This window comes from Amphiura filiformis, chromosome 2 (genome assembly GCF_039555335.1).
Source record: "Amphiura filiformis chromosome 2, Afil_fr2py, whole genome shotgun sequence".
NCBI lineage: Eukaryota > Metazoa > Echinodermata > Ophiuroidea > Amphilepidida > Amphiuridae > Amphiura > Amphiura filiformis.
Window position 1 is genome coordinate 64597793 of NC_092629.1, and position 8436 is coordinate 64606228.

Genomic DNA, 8436 nt, shown 5'->3' on the forward strand with positions numbered 1-8436 from the left:
GGAAGAGTGACCAAAAGGCACTCAAATAGTCACAATTCCAAAACTGGTATATCATATCTATGACCTGCATTGACATAGGTCAGTATCCTTCCTGGCATGCATATAATGAGAAAAAAAAACTTGATCACGTCTGATCAAATTAGAGCAGGGTTTACAAGTGTCGCGATGATGACTTGCTGAACGCGGCGGTATAACCGGGCGCCTTATTGTTTATTTTGTACCTTCAAACATACAAAACATCTCAAAAGTTAGGTCTTCGTAGTAGGAAACTCTCTATTCCGAAAGCATCATGTCAACAATGGTTAGAAAATGTGCTTTTTGCCTTGTAAACGTACGTAATTGTTTGCCATTCTCTGCTATTCCTTTTTTTCAGATCGGCACCAGATAAGGGACCGTTCACAAACACTTGTTAGGGAGGGGCTGATGCAAAAAAATCATCGCGAAAAATGTTCGCCCCCCCCCCCTTTACACACCTCAAAAATGTCAGGGTTTCCCCCCCCTTTTGACATGAAAATTATGGATCAACCCCATAGAAAAGCACATAAACTCAATTTACCCAGGACAATTTGTGGTCAATTTTTTCAGGGCCCCTTAGGAGGGTCAACAATTTCCAGGGCCCCTTTTAGCATCGCCCCCCATAACAAGTGTTTGTGAACGGTCCCTAAATCGGTCTTCCTTTTACGCGCTATCAATCAAACAATGATCGTAGGGCACTTGATTGACGGTGACATCAGACGCGATAAAAGTCTTTTTTTATGTCTGTCTTTCATTATAATACAGTGGTGACGTTCATAGATGATATACTAATTGTGTTTCCCACATTATGTATACAATACATTAAAGCCATGATTTCTCAGTGATACGGAAAAACGGAAAACTTCACGGAAATTTGAAAATGCCACAAAACATTCTAAACAGAATACCCTCCTAGTATAATACTAGTCAAGAGGATGTTTTGGATTGTAATGATGGGTGCATGAAATGATTACGCAATATTTGACACCAGTGCAGTGGCATGATAGGTATATTCCCAGCAAACACAAAAAACTTTTTATAGGTTATATTTTGGCATTTTGGTTAGGTAAAAACGTTTTAATAACATTAAAATGTCGGGTTATATATAAAGGTCATGAAAACGTTTTAAAACGTTTTGTATAAAAACACACTAGAACAATATGTGTTCAAAATGTTATTGTAAACTACTTTTGCAAAAATTGTTTGCCAATTGTCAACACTTAAATAACATTATGTTAAAGTATTTGCACCCAGCAAACACAGAAATGTTCTTAAATTAGTTTTATTTTCAAAACCTTTTTTAAAATGTTAAAACAAATAACATTTAAATGTCGGGTTATATAAAGGTCATGAAAACGTTTATAAAAAGTTTTTGCAAATATTTTGGGCAAACATGTTTCGCAAAAAAAATTTCAACCCGAAATAATATTCTGTTTAGAATGTTTTGTATCAAGTTTAAAAAATGTTTTTAGAATGTTATTAAAACGTTTTTATACCCTTTATATAACCCGACATTTAAACGTTTTCTGTAAAAACATTTATGTTTGCTGGGCAGTAGATTATCAAAAAATGTTTTTTAATGTTATGAAAACGTTTTATACCATTAATATACCCTTTATATAACCCGACATTTAAACGTTTTCTGACAAATTTATAATCTTTTGCGAATGATGTCGGAAACGTTTTGTGTTTGCTTGGTTGTGCTTACATATTGAAGGCAGGAGTAGTTGCGTCCCGGCTCGAAAAACATTTTACGATTTAGATATGTGTCTGTTTTTGACCTGAGTTAACCCCATATAGGCTTATTAGCCCATTTGGCGTTGAAATTTACTCGTGCCTATCGCGACTCAGCCTATATCATACTGTAGGTATTGTTGCCCTTTTGTGTTTAACGGTCATCATATTGGTCCCATATAATAGTTAAAATATCGGTCATTCAAGAGAGTAAAGATAAACCAATGTAAATTTTACCTGCTTTACGTCACAAAGAAACTAACAACTAATGTTCCTTTTTTTCCTCGTTTGGCTGCCAATATCACAAACATACGAAATACGTTAAGTACAATGTAATCGAACGGATATTCCGCTCTAAAGAATACCACACACCCCATAAAGAATAGTACAAAAGATAACAATTTTGTAATATTCCAAGTGCAAGGCCAAGTTCAAGGTGCAACTGGTCAAGTGTTTTTTATCTTTCCAAGTAAGCTCAAGTATACACCAGGTACACTCGGTCATTTCAAATATTGAGTTTTAGTTTTGGTCTTGGTTTTGGTCACGTGGTTTCCTATTACCCTGCCTAAGCTCTTGAGTGACGTCATTATCGATAGCTATCGATATCTTTGTCTGAACCCTTTGTGGGAAACTTAAAATGTGTAGCAAGCCGTTTCGGTTTTTAATTCAGTTTGTTATGTAATCGGAAATCAGGTTTCAAACTACCTTGAGTTATAATTTATTTCTCGTCCATATAATGTTTTATTTACTTTTTATTGGTGGTTCAACCAGTTCTCATAACTCTCATCCCATTATTAACACTGCTCACCAGCTACCGGGGGGGGGGGGCACTTCAATATGAAATTGATATAGGTGTAGGGCTGGCACTTTCGCAAGGGGCATTCGGTGAGAGCAAAATATCAAAAATATGGGGTCAATGGGTGAGAGCATGTTTTTTGGCATTCGGTGAGAGCAAAATGTACAAAATATGGGGTCATTGGGTGAGAGACGGACCATTTTGATCTAAATTAGGGGACGTTGGGTGAGAATATGACCTTTTTTTAAATGGGGTCTTTGGGTGAGAACCAAAAGAAGCCTCGAAAATTGAATTTTAACACAATCAGTTACAGATGAAAATAAAAGGGTCTTTGGGTGACAGATTCTAAGGAAAAATATGGGGTCTTTGGGTGAGAGAGCATGTGCTCATAAAAATATGGGGTCTTTGGGTGGGATCGATGCTGAAAAAGGGGTTTTTAACAGCCATACATACGCGTTACCTCCACAGTTGGAGTGCCCCCCCCCCCTCCCCCCGGCACCAGCTATAGGTTTTCGAAGGGATAAAATAGTACTGTAAATGTAAAATCACTTCACTTGGTGGCCAAAGCAAATAATATCATATAACCAAGGATTCAGTTGCTTCGTATTAGAAAGTCTCCTACTGCAAGTGATAATGTTGCCATCAAAGACACGGCTGCCAAGATGTTAAATGGAATGGTGAAACTGCCCGTCATGTCAAACAAGTAACCTGTTTTAATAAGAATGAGTTGTGTTTATATTTTGATGCTAGAGTTAATATATTAACACGTAGGGGCCATATGTAGGCCTAGGCCTAAATGCATTACGTGTTAACCCAAAACACCTCTATAACCTAGTCCTAGGCCTAGGCCTACTAACATTTGGTTTAAGAGTAGGCCTAGGTTAAACATGTTCATATCTTGATGTTATAGGGGATCAGATGCAAATCTGATTTGGGAGAAATGAGACGCATAGGCCTAGGCCTCAAGTAGCCCTAGGCTATAGGCTAAGTTACTTTTCTATTGTTAGGCCTAGCTATTGCGTGAGGTGGGGGCCATGAAGGAGCCTAAGAGGGGCCATGAATGACAAAATGTTTAATCATGGAGTTTGCCTCCTTATTTTATACATTAACACTGATTTAAATAAAAACACTTTTAGTAGGTATATCACCTCAAAAATAAGGGCAGCAGAAACACGTTATTTAATGTTTCTACATGAATGACCTTTATTAAAACATCAAAAATCAAAAAACCGAATTGAAATCGGTCAATGCATTGTGACGTAGTGTCAATTTTAAGATGCTCATAAATGGAATGCAAATCTGCCACAAATTGCTATAATGACAAAATTGGCACATTTCGAGATTTTGAAGGTTTATTTGGACACTTGCTTGAAAAAGCAACGTTAATTTAAGTATCACAGGTTAATTGCCTATCTTTTTTAACTTCGTCAAAGAAAACTAAATTAAAAAATCTATCATTGAATAATTAGAATAAATTAATCAAATTTACTATTTTAGCAATTCCGGCCAATCTGCAGACAAATAAAAGTTGAAAAAATGACTAAGTTCAGCTAATTAATATGCAAAATTGATGCCAAAAGAAAACCGTACATGATATCAGAGTGCGGTTTTTTTCACAAACATATGTATACAAAACTCTTTCAATTGATAACAAAAAAATACACAAAAAGTAATCAATTATGCAAATTAGCTTATTACAGCTAATTATGTATTCATGATATTATTATGTAAATTAGGCATGAGTAATTTTGTTTTGTTTTTCGATATTTAATGAAAGTCTTTTCATTCATCATGAATTTGTCAAGTATGAACCTGTTATGATGTTGAGTAAAGAATCTGCAGTTAATTACTTTAATATAATACAAAAAATACAAACTTTGACATTTTGACGGTGTCTGGAATAATATTTTCATTTTTTCTGTAAATATGGTATGTGTCACCATTGCTCAAAGCCAAATCCGAAAAGTAAAAATAAAATTTTATTTGCAATGAGACTTTAAATTAACATTTTGTTATCTGGATTAACATGGGAAGAGAAACGGTAAAAGGAACAGCCCCTCTATTATAGCGCGTATACAAAAATGGTGTGGCCTTGGACACACACAATAACTTAGAGCTATTGTGGTTTGGAATATTACTCCTTTAAACTCACTTAAAAAATGTTTTGTTTCAAATCGTTTTCCTCAAGTGTGCCATTCGTTGTCGACGGAAATAATTTACATGCTTAGAAAGATTAGTATTTCAGCTAAATGGTGGTAGATCTTGATTTTTCAAAAGGCCTATATTTATTGATTTATGAGGGATCTTCAAAAATCCATAAAAACAGGTAGTAGCTCTTAAACGAAGCAATATTTATTTTAAAAAAACCCGATGGTAGTCACAGAAAGGTTTCACACACCATATATCAAAAATTCAAACAATTGTGATAAATAGCACATATGAGGAAATTAATTTTTCGGCATGGATGTTTGCCAAAATTGAACAACTTTCATGCGCGCGCTTTTCAATTTACTGTTATGCTTGCATGCACAGTGTTGCAGAAGTATTGTGCAGCCACTGTGACATGCCTACTTTTAGTGTTTATATTTCGCGCAATTTCCTGGGTTAGGCTATTTCGCAATTCTATAATCACGTGACTAGAATGCGAGAAACAGTTATATTTTTAAATAAAAACACTATAGTGTTTATATTTCGCGCGATTTCCAGAGCTATTTCGCAATCATGTGATTAAAAGGCGCGAAAGCGTTAGCCTAAATCTTACAGCCCTCTGCGGATCTGTGGACGTTCTGCAAAGCAAATACTACCTTCCCGGGGCCCGTACGTACGAAGGAGTCAATATACTAAACTGCAGACTGTGACGTGAGCAGAGCACTTTCTTTCCAGCACATGTGAAATCGGGAAAGTTTATACAATACAAGGCGTCAACTTTATCAGTCCACAGACTTCTAAGGAAGACACTGCTTTGATCATTACAAGGTAATACTATTGATACACAATATTTGTTGATTTATACATTGTATTCTTGGAAGAATTGACTAATTATTAGGCTATTAATTTGGGAAAGCTCCCGGGGGAAAGCTTAAGCTTAACTAACAAACTAACAATGTGTTGCCGTTTCATGGTTTATGCCCCGGGGTATGCCCGGGGGTTATCGTGCTGGATGTCAAGGACATGTATACACATGTACACAAAACGTTCAAACCTGACTCATCGCCTATTGCAACGTTATTAATTTTATAATTAAATCCTTTCATATAATATAATACTAGTGCACCTGCAGCTGTGAGAGCCCTGATGCTGTGAGAGCACTGGTTGACCTCAATTTTGTTTTGCGCATATATTCCCCTCGTATCAAGGATTCCACCCACCAAGTTTGAGCCCGATAGGACAAAGTTTGAAATCCATGACCTTTGACCTTTGACCTCGGATGACCTCCATATAATGTTTTTCATGCTCCCCTCATACGAAGGTTTCGACCCACCAAGTTTGAGCCCGATCGGACAAAGTTTGAAATGTTGACCTTTGACCTTGACCTCCGATGACCTTCGAAACTACCCGGTAAACAGCGCACGCCCGATACCCATCTATGTGTGAAATATCGGAATGATGCGTCGAAGCGCGGCGGAACGCATAGCCGGATAGACACACAGACAGACAGACAACGGCTATTATTTTAGTAGTATAGATTATCAGTCAAAGCACCTTTATGGCGTTCTTAGGAGGATATCAACCAAGTAAGTAAGTGGCTGTGCAATAATTATGAGTCTCATTCAAATAAATATAGCTTTAGCACCTTACACCTGACAGTGTTTCTAAGTATCTTGTTAGATTCCTTGGTCAATTTCCTTTGAGAAAATGTATACTTTTATTGTGCTGGGGGGTATAGGTTGAAAAATATGGTCATTTGAAGGTGAAAGAGTGTGGCGAATTGCAAAAATCAGTGTGTGACGAAAAGTCGCCAAGGACAGGGTTAAAACACATGGCCATATTTAATTTTAATTATTTGTTTATTTATTGGGGGCTTGTTTCAAGTTGTTTGTTATGATTATTGTTGGTATTTAATATTACCATTATTATAATATTGTTTATATTTTATTTTGATTATCAATAGTTTATCATTTTTATTTATTATTGCAATCAGTGTCCGAAATAAGGAAAATATGGAGGTTGTCACGAGCCTCAAAACATTTTGAGTGCAAAAAATCAAATTTGTTTCATGTCTTTGCTCTGGAAAATTATGTAGCCACAAATTGGTAAACCTGTGCAAGCTTCAGAATTCGCCAATCTGATCATGCAGTCAGTGAAATGGTTAATTAAAAATTTTGAAAACTGGACATGCTGAAGAAGTGGACATCAAAGCACATAACTATGAGTATGGTATATGGGTCTTTTTATCTTTTCAGTTGCGGTTCCTGTGTCAGTTTTCGGTTTCGGATCTCATTGTTATTTTGAAGTGTTACTGTAATAGCATGAACAATCCTTTTATTCTAGTTTTTTGTTCCCTACTAAAAAGTTGAACAAAGATAATTTCTGTTTTCGGTTTGGGGAGTTATGTTAATTTCTGACATGAAAACGTGAGATGAGAGGGTTGGTGCTAATCTAGACAAAAGAAGTGTCTAAATTAAGGACAGGGAAAATGCGTGATGCGCAAAAAACGCCGAAATGTGCGCATTTGGCATTTTAGGTTTGACCGCAAATTTTAAGATTTTCTCAAAATAACCATTTTCAAGTACTCATTTTTTTTCAAAAATCTGCAAGTTTTCACTGCTAGATTCAAAGAATCCATAATGACATGCAACGCAATCCATGTTAAATAAAGTATAGAAAATTAGCTGTTGCAAAAAAAGCAAAATTTCTGAAATATTGCAAATTTAAACTTTGAATCAAGAAAAATCATGCATTTTGCAAATTGCGCATTTTCAAAAACTGGCGCACGCATTTTGCTCTCAAAAATGGAGCATTTCCTTATGCTTAGTCTAAATTTTACGGTCGTAAATTCGCGATAAGATGTACGGCTTCAAATGACTTGCGTTTGGTGTATAGGTACTTCCGCGCCGCCTAGGCGGGAGTGACTCGCGAAAATAGCCTAGCATTGAAATATACTAACCATATATGCAAAAGTCTTTCATATTGGCGATGAAAGGAGCGTCTGAAGTACCGTAGCCAAATATCTCACAATAAGGCGTGCAAGTGGCGATTTGGTCATCATGTTTATATTGAAATGCAATACAAAAGAATTGCATTGGAGCGAAGATAATTTATTTTATTCATTTGTAACAATTCGTAACAATGGCAATTGCTAATCTGATGGTTGGGCCTATGCGAGACTAGAGTTTATTTTTGCGGAGCTGATTTTTGTCAGGCATTGATCAAAAGGATCAATTTCACAAAGAGGGAGGGGGAGATACTTGTGACTGACAGACTGAACAAGTGAGGGGAGGGGGCGAGGGAGAAAGAGAGGAGAGGGAGAGACGGAAAGACTAGAAAAAGAGGAGAGAGAAGGGGCTGAGAGGGGATACTGATTCGGAGGGGGAGGGTGAAGTTAAATAGGGTGTGCTACATTGATACAAAAAAAGTCAGGAGGGAAGGGCGACACAGGTCCGTAGCCAGGATTTATTGGGCTGCGATCGGTTCAAAAGTGGGCCTTTTGTGATTTAAGGGCTGATTTTCAAAGTTTTTACAGAAAAAAGTGGACCTTTTCATTCGAATTGGCAATTTGTCACCACTTTAACGACATCAAAGGCCTATTATGGGTATTAGAGGACATAAAAGCGAGAGGGCGCTAGACCACTAAAAACACCGGTGCAGGCTGCACCGGTGTGTGTGTTCTATAATTCAACACTGTGTGTGTTCTATCACAGTGGTTCTATAATATGTTCGTATCCAGGCTT